Below are 15,001 nucleotides of genomic sequence, written 5' to 3'. Positions count from 1 at the left end.
CTACAATATTAGGAGTGGCAAAATCTATAATTTGGTACATCCTGAGAAAGAAAGAAAGCACTGGTGAACTCATCAGTGCAAAAAGACCTGGGCGCCCATGGAAGACAACATTGGTGGATGATCGCAGAATAATCTCCATGGTGAAGAGAAACCCCTTCACAACAGCCAACCAAGTGACCAACACTCTCCAGGAGGTCGGCATATCAATGTTCTAATCTACCATAAAGAGAAGACTGCATGAAAGTAAATACAGAGGATTCACTGCACGGTGCAAGCCACTCACAAGATTCAAGAATAAAAAGGCTAGACTGGACTATGCTAAAAACCATCTAAAAAAGCCAGCAAAGTTCTGGAAGAACTTTCTTTGGACAGATGAAACCAAGATCAACCTCTGCCAGAATGATGGAAAGAGAAAAGTATGGCAAAGGCGTGGTATAGCTCATGATCCAAAGCATACCACATCATCTGTAAAACACGGCGGAGGCAGTGTGATGGCTTGGGCATGCATGACTGCCAGTGGCACTGGGTCACTAGTGTTTATTGATGATGTGACACAGGACAGAAGCAGCCGAATGAATTCTGAGGTATTCAGAGACATACTGTGTGCTCAGATCCAGCCAAATGCAGCCAAACTGATTGGTCGTCGTTTCATACTACAGATGGACAATGACCCAAAACATAATGCCAAAGCAACCCAGGAGTTTATTAAAGCAAAGAAGTGGAATATTCTTGAATGGCCAAGTCAGTCACCTGATCTCAACCCAATTGAGCATGCATTTCACTTGTTAAAGACTACACTTCAGGCAGAAAGGCCCAAAAACAAACAGCAACTGAAAACCACTGCGGTGAAGGCCTGGCAGAGCATCAAAAAGGAGGAAACACGGCGTCTGGTGATGTCCATGAGTTCAAGACTTCAGGCAGTCATTGCCAACAAAGGGTTTTCAACCAAGTACTAAAAATGAACGTTTTATTTAAAATTATTGAATCTGTCCAATTACTTTTGGTCCCTTTAAAAACAGGGTGGCACATGTTAAGGAGCTGAAACTCCTAAATCCTTCATCCAATTTTAATGTGGATACCCTTAAATGAAAGCTGAAAGTCTGAACTTCAACTGCATCTGAATTGTTTTGTTTAAAATTCATTGTGGTAATGTCTATAAATAAAATTAGAAAAATGTTGTCTCTGTCCAAATATATATGGACCTAACTGTAGTTGATCATTGATGCTCCATCTCTTTTACATTAGTACCACTTTTTCAGATTTTTGTTAACCCTGTCCCAACTTTTTTGAGATGTTTTGCTGCCATCAATTTCAATGATACCTTGATATCTGAGATCTGATGTCTTGTTAGGCAATCTCTGCATGTACTGCAGGTATCGATCAGCTGCGAGACATGCAGCCGCGGATCCTCAAACATGTTTTTCGAGCACACCGAAGACACTCGGTTAGCACCCGAGCATGCTCGGATAACATCTTATCTGAGCAGGTTCGCTCATTATTAGTCCCTCCTTTTTCCTGTTCCCTACAAGTCTTTTTGACTTGGACATGCACATTGTCAGGCCTAAGAGCAGTTGAGCTTGAAACGTGTAGATCCGTGTCCTTCTCTTTCTCCCCCCACCCCTTTTATATTTTATGATTGTAGATGTTTTTGCTCTTATGTATATTTTTATTATGTCACCATTAAAAGTCATGTTTTAATATTTTACCCATTGCTGCGGATGCTGGATTTTTCTTCTCTTGTTGCCTTCACTGGCCATAAGCTGGTCTGGAGTTCGTGCACAGCATCCTTGCTGAGGCAATACTTTCCACACTTGATGAAACAATTTTACCTTTTACTCCGCCCCACTCCTTGGTTATTTGTGATTATGAGAGTAAAGTGTAAGGGTACCGTCACACTATACGATTTACCTACGATCACGACCAGCGATATGACCTGGCTGTGATCGTAGGTAAATCGTAGTGTGGTCGCTGGGGAGCTGTCACACAGACAGCTCTCCAGCAACCAACGATGCCGAGGTCCCTGGGTAACCAGGGTAAACATCGGGTAACTAAGCGCAGGACCGCGCTTAGTTACCCGATGTTTACCCTGGTTACAAGCGTTAAACTAAAAAAAAAAAAACAGCACATACTTACATTCTGGTGTCCGTCAGGTCCATTGCCGTCTGCTTCCTGCACTCAGTGACTGCCGGCCGTAAAGTGAAAGTGAAAGCACAGCCGCTGTGCTCTGCTTTCACTTTACGGCCGGCAGTCACAGTGCGGGAAGCAGACGGCAAGGGACCTGACGGACACCAGAATGTAAGTATGTGCTGTTTTTTTTTTTTTTAGTTTAACGCTTGTAACCAGGGTAAACATCGGGTAACTAAGCGCGGTCCTGCGCTTAGTTACCCGATGTTTACCCTGGTTACAAGCGAACGCATCGCTGGATCGCATCGCTAGATCGCTAGATCGGTGTCACACACACCGATCTAGCGATGACAGCGGGAGATCCAGCGATGAAAGAAAGTTCTAAACGATCTGCTACGACGTACGATTCTCAGCAGGATCCCTGATCGCTGCTGCGTGTCAGACACAGCGATATCGTAACGATATCGCTGGAACGTCACGAATCGTACCGTCGTAGCGATCGAAATGTTATAGTGTGACGGTACCCTAAGTCATTACGTCTCACACTGGTAACTGCGCCTTTCATTTACATAAGCTATGGAGCCAGATTCTCAGCAAGATCTATGTCCAACCCATAGATCTTAAAAGCTAATTTACATATTAAGAAAAACATGGATTTCTATGGAATAAGACATCAGATTGCAAGCATCATGGTAACATTTTATTCAACCTTCTATAACCTGCATGCTCTACATGCCTAGATGGCTTAGGAGGGTTGACCCCACTAATGGATTTCATTTAATAACAATATATGTATGCAGTCTCAAAGTTCCCTCAAGTGGTACACTCTGTAATTACAATATTTGTATAATATTAATATACTCTGTCATTACAATATTGAATATTGTAATAAAATAAACACATAGACACACTATATAATACTATTACATTCTGTAAGTTCACTGTATTACATGTTTGCAGTCTGTAACTACACTGTATAATAATCTACTCCATAAGCGCTATATACAATATTAGTACACCTATAATTACACCGCAAAATACTAGTAAACGCTATAAATATTCTGGATAATACTAGTTACAAATATAGACAGTTTGTCCAAAGGGAGCATCAGATATACTAAAGCTAACACCTCTATATTAAACTAATGTTTTTTTAAGGCTGATCGGTCAGCACATTTAACAATATAAACTGTATCAATTATTAAATAAATGTTAGTCCTAATGAGACTGGTTGTATTTTCCCTGAAAATCTATGTCAGAATGGTCCGCCCAGTGGTCGGCTCTCTTAGCAAGTGAGCATTTCTACTACACACAGGCGCAGGGCTGGCTCCAGGTTTTTGAGGGCGCCAGGTGAAAGAGTCTCAGTGGGCCCCCCCCCCTTTAACGCATACCCCGATTTATGATGCACAGATATGGCAGAGAAATATAGGTATAGTACAATGCCAGATTTCACTTGTTATGAGTGACAGCTATTGTAAATTCTGCAGTGTATATATACAGGACAGGAGGAGCGGTACTGTACAGTGTATATATACAGGACAGGAGGAGTGGTACTGTACAGTGTATATATACAGGACAGGAGGAGTGGTACTGTGCAGTGTATATATACAGGACAGGAGGAGTGGTACTGTACAGTGTATATATACAGGACAGGAGGAGCGGTACTGTGCAGTGTATATATACAGGACAGGAGGAGCGGTACTGTACAGTGTATATATACAGGACAGGAGGAGTGGTACTGTACAGTGTATATATACAGGACAGGAGGAGTGGTACTGTGCAGTGTATATATACAGGACAGGAGGAGCGGTACTGTGCAGTGTATATATACAGGACAGGAGGAGCGGTACTGTGCAGTGTATATATACAGGACAGGAGGAGCGGTACTGTACAGTGTATATATACAGGACAGGAGGAGTGGTACTGTGCAGTGTATATATACAGGACAGGAGGAGTGGTACTGTGCAGTGTATATATACAGGACAGGAGGAGCGGTACTGTGCAGTGTATATATACAGGACAGGAGGAGCGGTACTGTGCAGTGTATATATACAGGACAGGAGGAGCGGTACTGTGCAGTGTATATATACAGGACAGGAGGAGCGGTACTGTACAGTGTATATATACAGGACAGGAGGAGTGGTACTGTACAGTGTATATATACAGGACAGGAGGAGTGGTACTGTGCAGTGTATATATACAGGACAGGAGGAGCGGTACTGTGCAGTGTATATATACAGGACAGGAGGAGCGGTACTGTGCAGTGTATATATACAGGACAGGAGGAGCGGTACTGTGCAGTGTATATATACAGGACAGGAGGAGCGGTACTGTGCAGTGTATATATACAGGACAGGAGGAGCGGTACTGTGCAGTGTATATATACAGGACAGGAGGAGCGGTACTGTGCAGTGTATATATACAGGACAGGAGGAGCGGTACTGTGCAGTGTATATATACAGGACAGGAGGAGCGGTACTGTGCAGTGTGTATATACAGGACAGGAGGAGCGGTACTGTGCAGTGTGTATATACAGGACAGGAGGAGCGGTACTGTGCAGTGTGTATATACAGGACAGGAGGAGCGGTACTGTGCAGTGTGTATATACAGGACAGGAGGAGCGGTACTGTGCAGTGTATATATACAGGACAGGAGGAGCGGTACTGTGCAGTGTATATATACAGGACAGGAGGAGCGGTACTGTGCAGTGTATATATACAGGACAGGAGGAGCGGTACTGTGCAGTGTATATAAACAGGACAGAAGGAGCGGTACTGTGCAGTGTATATATACAGGACAGGAGGAGTGGTACTGTGCAGTGTATATATACAGGACAGAAGGAGCAGTACTGTGCAATGTATATATACAGGAGGAGTGGTGCTGTGCAGTGTGTATATACAGGGGAGAGGTACTGTACAGTGTGTATATACAGGAGGAGAGGTGCTGTGCAGTGTATATATACAGGGGGAGAGGTGCTGTGCAGTGTATATATATATACAGGAGGAGAGGTGCTGTACAGTGTATATATACAGGAGGAAAGGTGCTGTACAGTGTATATATACAGGAGAGGTGCTGTGCAGTGTATATATACAGGGGGAGTAGTACTGTACATCATGCTGCTCTCAGGTGAGGTAGCAAAGACCTGCTGACAGATCCCCTTTAATACCTAGATGCAATTCTGCCGCCTTTGTCTGATTTATGCTGCCAGTGGTTAGGACAGCATGAATCTGATGACATAAAAGGTGAATTAATCAATATATTTACACTTATTCAATAAATGTAAACCTTAAAAAATAATGTTAGGTACAGTTATGTAAAAAAATAGGTGTAAAAAATACATGATATCCGTTATCTGTCTAAAACAGAAGCTGAATAAAAGTTGTCTTCCTTCACGTGTGGATGAGATACTTCCCTGTGATTAATGGTCCTATAATGGGAGCATCAGCTCGGTTTGGCTGCTATTAAATGCTTTACTATTCCTTAAAACATTTATACAGTATGCTGCCAGCGTATTTGCAAATTACTGATAAAGTCCTGTAACAGTTCCTCAGGTTTATGGGCATCAGCGGCTATTCATTCCTAATTAATAGATCTTTCAGACAGAGGGATAAACTGTCCCCATGAGAGTACGCAGGTTTTATTTTTTCATCACAGCCCGTGTTTTGTGAAAGCCCTGAAATTACCGCTGTTTACAGGAAGCAGATCCTGTAGTCTATACTTATATACCAGTGAGGCACGGAAACTACGGGAAGACGTATAGAATTGGTATTCCTGGCTGCGGTGGAATATTGTATTTGTGTATATGGGAACATCCATGTGCTTGGTGGATATCTACAAAGCCTCCATGGCAGCACTGTACCTACAGTTGTTGTGAGGAGTGCAACGTTTACAATCCAAGCTTTGGATCTTTAATGAATTTATCATGTCTTTAAATGCATTTAATGGTTAATTTCTGTATTAAAATGGTTTTCAAATTTTTATACATTATGGGCCTTCTAAAAAAGGACAACTTCTAGTAACAGTTACTCAAATTGATAAAATCAGTAAAATGCCAGGTTCTTAAAGAGAACCTTTCAGAAACTTCTAACGTAACAAACCATGTATGAAATGGATTAGCCATTATTCCCTTTATAATCTGGAGGACTGGAAGTGCATTGGGTGTGACGATGCACTTCCAGCTCCTCAGCCTCAAACTCTATTATCTGTCTAGTGCCGCCCACTTTTGATTGATTGACACGTCTGTGACTGCGTACCAGTATAAACACTTTGTCAATCAATGAAGGATGGTGGCGCTAGGAACAAGTACAGGAAGTAGAGTATGAGAGGAATGGACAATTACTGCCTGGCAAGCAATTCAGCTGTATAAACCAATGAATAAAGTTTATCATGCTTCTCCTTTCATTTTTTTTGTCTGTGAGCTTTTTCCACTTTTTGCCCATAATCCCAGCAAAACTGTGGTTCTGTGTAAATTGAAGTAAAACTACAGCCTTTTTTTGTTCAAAATGCGGCAAAACAACAACTAAAAATTTAGGCAGCATCAATAGTAAAAACTTGGTCACACAGGGCAAATAGCGGCGGTAATGGAGTGAGTTACCCACGGCATAACGCGGTCCGTTACCGCTGGCATTAACCCTGTGCGAGTGGTGACTGCGGGGAGTATGGAGCGGCCACTGATGGCAGGGGAGTAGGGAGGGACTAATCGGATTGTGGCCGTCGCTGATTGGTCGCGGCAGCCATTACAGGCAGCTGGCGAAACCAATCAGCGACTTGGATTCCATGACAGACAGAGACCGCGACCAATGAATATCTGTGACAGACAGACAGACAGACAGACAGACCTAAGTGACCCTTAGACAATTATATAGTAGATAATGCCACAAAGAAGACATTGTTAATTTACTGCATCACAATGAGGCGCATTGTTAATGTTGTGACCTTATTATGTCCCTCTCTTTGGTCCACATCTATCTATATAATTGTCTAAGGTCCACTTCCGTCTGTTTGTCTGTCTGTCTGTTTCTCTGTCACGGAAATCGTGCTTTGCTGATTGGTCGCGGCCAGCTGGGCATGAATTGGCCCCTCCTTACTCCCCTCAAGTCAGTGCCCCCTCCATACTCCTCTCCAGTCAGCACCCACATAGCGATTTAGCAGTCAGTTAAACAGACTGCATTACACCGTGGCATAATGCGGTCTAAAGCAGTCCGTTAACACTGCCATTACCCCTGTAAGTGTGACCAACTTTTTACTATTGATGCTGCCTATGCAGCATCAATAGTAAAAACATATAATGTTCAAAATAATAATAAAAAAATCATTATATTCTCACCTTCAGGCGTCCGCGGCAGCCTTTCCCACTCCTTGCGACGCTCCCAAGAATGCATTGCGGCAATGACCCCAGATGACGTAGCTGTCTCGCGAGACTGCTACATGATCACGGGTTATTGCCGCAAGGCATTACTGAGAACGGAGCGTTGCGAGGAGCATCGCTAAAGGCCTGGGCTGAATCCGGGAGCCGCCGGAAGGTGAGTATATAACAATTTTTTATTTTAATTCTTTTTTTAACAGGGATATGGTGCCCACATTGCTATATACTACTTGGGCTCTGTTATCTACTACGTGGGCTGTGTTTTATACTGCGTGGGCTGTGTTATATACTGTGTGGGCTGTGTTATATACTACGTCACTGTGCTATATTCTACGTGAGCTGTGCAATGTACTACATGGCTGTGCAATATACTACGTGGCTGTGCTATATACTACATGGGTAGTGTTATGAACATATAGCTCAGGCCCATTTTCTTACGCTGAGGATGGGCAACACTTCAATATATATATGAACATACTGACTACAGAGCTAGTTATTAAACTACACTGAATCAAGAAGTGTCATTTTAATTAAAAATTATGACTTTATTAACATATATACAATACACATTTAAAATAGTGCCTCAAAACCAGAACAATTCATTAATAGAAGGTAATCGATGGCACATACAGGCATCCAGAAAAAGATCAATCTAATATGTTCCCTTTCATACAGTACTGCTTGTAAACATTCTTGAGGATTTGATCACAAAAGTTCCCTTAAAATGATTCTCTCGGAGAATACGACATGGGCTGTGCTATATACTACGTGGGCTGTGTTATATACTGCATGGGCTGAGCTATATACTATGTAGCTGTGCAATATACTACTTGGGCTGTGCTATATACTACGTGGGTTGTGCAATATACTACGTGGCTGTGCAATATACTACGTGGCTGTGCAATATACTACGTGGCTGTGCAATATACTATGTGGCTGTGCTATATACTATGTGGCTGTGCTATATACTATGTGGCTGTGCTATATACTATGTGGCTGTGCTATATACTACGTGGGCTGTGTTATATGCTACGTGGGCTGTGAGACTCTTTTGCCCGGGGCCCTCAAAAACCTGGAGCCGACCCTGGCTTCACTGATTGGTGGCGCCCAGCCGGCCGCGAACAGTCAGCGACAGATGCAGTCCGGCTGCGAATTGGCACGGGATTTGAACCACGCTTTGCTAATTGGCCGCGCCTGGCCAGCCAAATCCTGTGTATTCATTGCATTATTCTGAAATCTTCATAAATAAACTACATACATACAAATTCTAGAAAACCCGATGCGTTAGAATTGGGCCACCATCTAGTATAGTATAATGTCCACCATTGTGGCCCCATAGTGAATGTCTCCTTCTCTGGCTTCCATACAATTTAATGTCTCCCATTTTGGTATCCATTTAGTTTAATGTTCCCCTCTCCGGTTCCTATATAATATAATGTCACCTCGCCGGCCCCCATATAGTATAATATCCCCCTCTTTACCTGGCAATTAAAAAAGAACCATTCCGCTCACCTGTTCCTGCTCCCATGATAAGCTGCTCTTTCTCCTCTCTCCATTGAACCTCACAGGCGGCACAATGCAGTGTCATAATTGTGCCATTGCCACCTTCTGATATCGGCCTCTGATAGGCTGGCAGCATATACAGGTATTGTGGAGCAGGGAGTCATTGGTTCTCTGCTCTATGTTTCCTTTCAACGGGATGTGCACCCAAGGTGAAACTAGTGCTGGTATCAGGAAGCCCCCTCTACACTATCTGTGACTGCAATAGTTATGCCCCCCTTATAACATCTGCAACTCAAATAGTTATGCCCCGGCTCAGTGGCCCACCAGGGGATTCGTCGTTACTCAGTTGGGCCGGTCTGAGTCTTTATTCTAATTTGCATTTGCAGCTTTGACTGAAGTGGTCCATTAAACATCTGTAGCCATCTATTCACAATATGTTAGGCCTATTCTAGATGTTATATATTTGTTTGCTCACATAATGCAGCTAAAGAGTAGGGTTATTTCCCTGTCTAGCTTATGAATGTTAGAAAATCACATAATACACAAGGCTGTTGGACTCGCCACAGAATAATATATACCTTCACAAACCTTCCTGCCGCTAAGCAGAATGCCTGTACACCGTATATATAGGTTTTATGTGAAGGTTGAAGTATAACCTAGCAGTTCATAGCCATGTGTGTCCATTCTACTGCTAGTAATCAGCTCCTAAGGAGTCACGCTCACCACTGCTTCGCCTGTGGGTTTCAAATAGTAGACCAGTGCATATTCTTTACCCCGTGTGTTGTATGAACCTAAGAGAATCGTATGAATACAAGTCTTTTCATTGCTATGTGCCAGCTTCTAAAGATTATCATTTTTTTTATCATTTTCAAGGAAAGGAAGCCATGACAAAACGAAATTTCCTTGCCGCATATCTCAAGCCATATTTCTAGATGTGGAGTTAGATATACAATATTAGATTCGAGAGTACCAGATTTTCATTTCTAAATAGTAATATGCTGTAGAACTAATAAAATGGAGTAATTATATGTAGGAACCAGCGGAGATGCTGCTTGGCTCTGTTTCTTATCATTACTGTATCGGTCTGGTCCTTACCCAGCTAACCCAGTACATTGTCCAATGTGGCTCAAGTCTTCACATGAAATGAGTTTGGGGCCATCATTTCTTTGTGTTGTGTAGTTATTCTTTGTACATATTAACCACTTCATGACCTTGTGTTTTTTGGGGGGGTTTTTTCCCCCCTTCTTCCAAGAATCATAACTTTTTATTTTTCTGTCCACATAGCTGTATGAAGGATTTTTTTTTTGCGGGCTGAATTTTATTTTTGAATGACACCATTCATTTTAACATATGATGAACTGGAAATCAGGCAAAAAATTGCAAGTGTGTGGAAATTGCAAAAAAAAGTTTTTTATTTACCATGTTCACTATATGGTAAAACTTACCGGGTAATATGAGTCTCCAGATCAGTGCCCCTTTAAGTGACTATTAACAGCCAATATTATGGTTATCCATCAATGCAACTTGTTGTTCATAAGAATCGATTTTATCCCCGCCTTGTGCCAATTTAATATCTTGGGACCTGGATCAGCATTTTTTATTAAAAAGTTGCTAATGCATATGAGTTTTTGGAATCTTTTGGTCACCTCAAGTCATGGACTATACTGCCATGGCACGTCCATTGTAAATTATGGTTTAAACACCGCCTATTGGCTCTTTCGTATATAGGCACCTGAATTGGTCTTAGTAATCTATACTACTCTGTTCCGTGTGCCTACAGCATTTTTGTATAAGCGTTGCCTTGGTAATCATGCCGGGCCTTTGATGATGCGTTTCCGACGCTGCGGTCATCGGCGCATGCGCTGATACTACTGAGTGCATGCAGCTCATGGATGACTCCATTACAGCGTTCTCCACGCTTCCCTGGTAAGCAGCACAGCTGCGATAGATTTACAATTAAGATGTATATAAAATGACACAGATTACTTGCGGTTAGTACCACTGACGAAGCCACTGAAGGTGGTGACACGCGTTGGGTAACAGCTCTGCCTTGGCTCCACTCCTTATGGTTCCCTCTAATCTTTGGTGCCACTCCATGATATCGGCCATGGGTGGTCTATCTTGTGTGAGCTTTTAACCTTTATGTGCTCATCCTGGGTTGGACTAATGGCTCACTCATTGCATATGTCCTAAATTTTGTTGCTAGAGTCCTAGATTTTTATTAGTGACAGCTTTTTGAACGTGTATCTCTTTAACATCTTTTTCATTATACAGAGGGAGGCTGCTCACTACAGTGCCATTGTTCATGTTTTGCACATTGCATATTATTCCGTGCATTCACACTGGTTTATTGTGTTTTGTGTCACTAATACGGCCTCTGCCTCATAAAGCCACAGGAGGGCACAAATTGACAGTGATGCTCTGAGAGGTTAGTCCTTGCCTAGAATATTGTGCACATTGACAGTTGTTGTGTACAAGGACCCCTGATATGCTGTTTATATAGGCAGTAGACTATTGTGCATAGCACATTTATTGTTGGAGTCATTGGCGGTTGGCCCTATTATGAGCCTTTGGTCTACAGATATCATTGTCACAAGTGTGACTACTTTTAGTGTTTTTAACCCCTTTCTGCCATTAGACGTCCATGTGGGGTGGGCTTTACTTCCCAAGGACACAATAGTACGTCATATGCGATCGGCAGCGCTCACGGGGGGAGCGCCGCCGATCGCGGCCGGGTGTCAGCTGTTTATCGCAGCTGACATCCGGCACTATGTGCCAGGAGCGGTCACGGACAGCCCCCGGCACATTAACCCCCGGCACACCGCGATCAAAGATGATCACGATGTGCCGGCGGTACAGGGAAGCACCGCGCAGGGAGGGGGCTCCCTGCGGGCTTCCCTGAGCCCCCCGCAGCAACGCGATGTGATCGCGTTGCTGCGAGGGTCTCACCTCCCTCCCTGCTCCCTCCAGCCCCGGATCCAAGATGGCCGCGGATCCGGGTCCTGCAGGGAGGGAGGTGGCTTCACAGAGCCTGCTTAGAGCAGGCACTGTGAAGGCTGCAGCGCTGCATGTCAGATCAGTGATCTGACAGAGTGCTGTGCAAACTGTCAGATCACTGATCTGTGATGTCCCCCCCTGGGACAAAGTAAAAAAGTAAAAAAAAAAAATTTCAAATGTGTAAAAAAAAATAAAAAAAAATATTCCAAAATAATGAAAAAAAAAATAAAAATATTATTCCCATAAATACATTTCTTTATCTAAATAAAAAAAAAAAAACAATAAAAGTACACATATTTAGTATCGCCGCGTCCGTAACGGCCCGACCTATAAAACTGGCCCACTAGTTAACCCCTTCAGTAAACACCGTAAGAAAAAAAAAAAAAAACGAGGCAAAAAACAACGCTTTATTATCATACCGCCGAACAAAAAGTGGAATAACACGCGATCAAAAAGACAGATATAACTAACCATGGTACCGCTGAAAACGTCATCTTGTCCCGCAAAAAACGAGCCGCCACACAGCATCATCAGCAAAAAAATAAAAAAGTTATAGTCCTGAGAATAAAGCGATGCAAAAATAATTATTTTTTCTATAAAATAGTTTTTATCGTATAAAAGCGCCAAAACATAAAAAAATTATATAAATGAGGTGTCGCTGTAATCGTACTGACCCGAAGAATAAAACTGCTTCATCAATTTTACCAAACGCGGAACGGTATAAACGCCTCCCCCAAAAGAAATTCATGAATAGCTGGTTTTTGGTCATTCTGCCTCACAAAAATCGGAATAAAAAGCGATCAAAAAATGTCACGTGCCCGAAAATGTTACCAATAAAAACATCAACTCGTCCCGCAAAAAACAAGACCTCACATGACTCTGTGGACCAAAATATAGAAAAATTATAGCTCTCAAAATGTGGTAACGCAAAAAATATTTTTTGCAATAAAAAGCGTCTTTCAGTGTGTGACGGCTGCCAATCATAAAAATCCGCTAAAAAACCCGCTATAAAAGTAAATCAAACCCCCCTTCATCACCCCCTTAGTTAGGGAAAAATTAAAAAAATGTATTTATTTCCATTTTCCCATTAGGGCTAGGGTTAGAGTTAGGGCTAGGGTTAGGGCTAGGGTTAGGGCTAGGGTTAGGGCTAGGGTTAGGGCTAGGGTTAGGGCTAGGGTTAGGGTTAGGGTTAGGGCTAGGGTTAGGGTTAGGGCTAGGGTTAGGGCTAGGGTTAGGGTTAGGGCTAGGGTTAGGGCTAGGGTTAGGGCTAGGGCTAGGGTTAGGGTTAGGGCTAGGGTTAGGGCTAGGGTTAGGATTAGGGTTAGGGCTAGGGTTAGGGCTAGGGCTACAGTTTGGGTTGGGGCTAAAGTTACAGTTAGGGTTTAGATTACATTTACGGTTGGGAATAGGGTTGGGATTAGGGTTAGGGGTGTGTCAGGGTTAGAGGTGTGGTTAGGGTTACTGTTGGGATTAGGGTTAGAGATGTGTTTGGATTAGGGTTTCAGTTATAATTGGGGGGTTTCCACTGTTTAGGCACATCAGGGGCTCTCCAAACGCGACATGGCGTCCGATCTCAATTCCAGCCAATTCTGCGTTGAAAAAGTAAAACAGTGCTTCTTCCCTTCCGAGCTCTCCCGTGTGCCCAAACAGGGGTTTACCCCAACATATGGGGTATCAGCGTACTCAGGACAAATAGGACAACAACTTTTGGGGTCCAATTTCTCCTGCTACCCTTGGGAAAATACAAAACTCGGGGCTAAAACATATTTTTTGTGGGAAAAAAAAAGATTTTTTATTTTCACGGCTCTGCGTTATAAACTGTAGTGAAACACTTGGGGGTTCAAAGTTCTCACAACACATCTAGATTAGTTCCCTGGGGGGTCTAGTTTCCAATATGGGGTCACTTGTGGGGGGTTTCTACTGTTTAGGTACATTAGGGGTTCTGCAAACGCAATGTGACGTCTGCAGACCATTCCATCTAAGTCTGCATTCCAAATGGGGCTCCTTCCCTTCCGAACTCTGCCATGCGCTCAAACGTTGGTTTCCCCCAACATACGGGGTATCAGCGTACTCAGGACAAATTGGACAACAACTTTTGGGGTCGAATTTCTCCTCTTACCCTCGGGAAAATACAAAACTGGGGGCTAAAAAATAATTTTGGGGGGAAAGATTTTTTTTTTTAATTTTCACGGCTCTGCGTTACAAACTGTAGTGAAACACTTGGGGGTTCAAAGCTATCACAACACATCTAGATGAGTTCCTTAGGGGGTCTAGTTTCCAAAATGGTGTCACTTATGGGAGGTTTCTACTGTTTAGGTACATTAGGGGCTCTGCAAATGCAATGTGACACCTGCAGACCATTCCATCTAAGTCCTCATTCCAAATGGAGCTCCTTCCCTTCCGAGCCCTCCCATGCGCCCAAACAGTGGTTCCCCCCCACATATGGGGTATCAGCGCACTCAGGACAAATTGGACAACAAATTGTGGGGTCGAATTTCTCCTGTTACCCTCGGGAAAATACAAAACTGGGGGCTAAAAAATAATTTTTGTGGGAAAAAATTTTTGTTTTATTTTTACGGCTCTCCATTATAAACTTCTGTGAAGCCCTTGGTGGGTCAAAGCGCTCAGCACACATCTAGATAAGTTCCTAAGGGGGTCTACTTTCCAAAATGGTGTCACTTGTGGGGGGTTTCTACTGTTTAGGTACATTAGGGGCTCTGCAAACGCAATGTGACACCTGCAGACCATTCCATCTAAGTCTGCATTCAAATGGCACTCCTTCCCTTCTGAGCCCTCCCATGTGCCCAAACAGTGGTTCCCCCCACATATGGTGTATCATCGCACTCAGGACAAATTGGGCAACAAATTTTGGGGTCTAATTTCTGCTGTTACCCTCAGGAAAATACAAAACTGGGGGCTAAAAAAATAATTTTTGTGGGAAAAAAATTTTGTTTTATTTTTACGGCTCTGCATTATAAACTTCTGTGAAGCACTTGGTGGGTCTAAGTGCTC

The 15,001-nt window shown here is 43.0% G+C and overlaps 1 protein-coding gene across 1 annotated transcript in view; it reads right to left on the bottom strand.

Moving 5' to 3' along the window:
- Nucleotides 1-15,001, bottom strand: part of LOC138642825 (lipoxygenase homology domain-containing protein 1-like) — a 302,432-nt gene that overhangs the window by 225,684 nt on the left and 61,747 nt on the right. The window lies entirely within an intron of this gene.

This window comes from Ranitomeya imitator, chromosome 6, assembly GCF_032444005.1.
Source record: "Ranitomeya imitator isolate aRanImi1 chromosome 6, aRanImi1.pri, whole genome shotgun sequence".
Lineage (NCBI taxonomy): Eukaryota > Metazoa > Chordata > Amphibia > Anura > Dendrobatidae > Ranitomeya > Ranitomeya imitator.
This window is presented reverse-complemented; position numbering and strand designations above follow the sequence as displayed.